Below are 1,011 nucleotides of genomic sequence, written 5' to 3' on the forward strand. Positions count from 1 at the left end.
GCTCACTGCAGCCTTGAACTCCAGGACTCTAGCAATCCTCCTCCTCTAGCACCTAGAGTAGGTGGGACCACAGGTGCATGTCACCACGCCTGGCCAGTTTTTTATTTTTGTGGAGATGGTGTCTCACTATGATGCCCAGGCTGTCTTTCCTCCTTTTTTCTCTTTTTAGAGGCACAGTCTCACTCTGTGGCCCAAGCTGGAGTGTACTGGCATGATCATAGCTCACTGCAGCCTTGAACTCCTGAGTTCAGGTGATCTTCCCACGTAGGTGAGACAGGTATAAGCCATCACACCCAGCAGAAATTTGGGTTTCCAGTGAATTATCTTTGCACATTTGTGTTAGTTATCCAGACACGTTTGGGGAAGAATGTACAAGCCTTGAAGTTTCCTGTCTATATGTTATTCGCTCTAGGTTTTAGCCATGCCACAGAGCTCCGGCAGTCATGGGCCTACCATAGCATCAGTTCATAGCATCAATCATCACCCAACAGCTGGGCAGCCCCATGGAGGCCAGGTGGTCCAGAGCCACACTCCTCCAGCCCCACCAGTTTCATTAGTGCCAGGACAGCAGCAGTTTCAGAGGCTGCAGGTTGTATTCAGCTCCTTTTCTTGGGACAAAAAGTTTATCTTTAGCAAGAAATATTGGCTGCAGTTTGTCGGTCACGGTGATACAACTTTTAACCTGAGATACTAGGTGTCGAATCACAAGTTTTACTTTGTTTTGTGAAATTTGCTTATGTTTCCTACCTTGGCACCAGTGCCTGATCCAGAGAAGAATTTACTCAAATGTTTGTGGACTATATGAATGCATGCCACTCAAATGTTATCAGGACTGAGGGGCCATTTCATACAAACTAAACCTTAAAATCCATTTCTTGGCTGCTTCCCTTTGAACTCTCTATTCAGCACACATATGATTGGCTACAGCTTTATACAGTAAATTGGCCCAGTAATATGTCTTACAGTTCAATCTAGTTCAATTCTTTTAATTTTTTTTTTTTTTTTTTTTTT

At 44.1% G+C, this 1,011-nt stretch overlaps 1 pseudogene; it reads left to right on the plus strand.

Moving 5' to 3' along the window:
- LOC108297913 overlaps positions 1–1,011 on the plus strand; it is a 36,274-nt pseudogene that overhangs the window by 10,713 nt on the left and 24,550 nt on the right.

This window comes from Cebus imitator, unplaced genomic scaffold (assembly GCF_001604975.1).
Source record: "Cebus imitator isolate Cc_AM_T3 unplaced genomic scaffold, Cebus_imitator-1.0 Scaffold860, whole genome shotgun sequence".
Classification (NCBI taxonomy): domain Eukaryota; kingdom Metazoa; phylum Chordata; class Mammalia; order Primates; family Cebidae; genus Cebus; species Cebus imitator.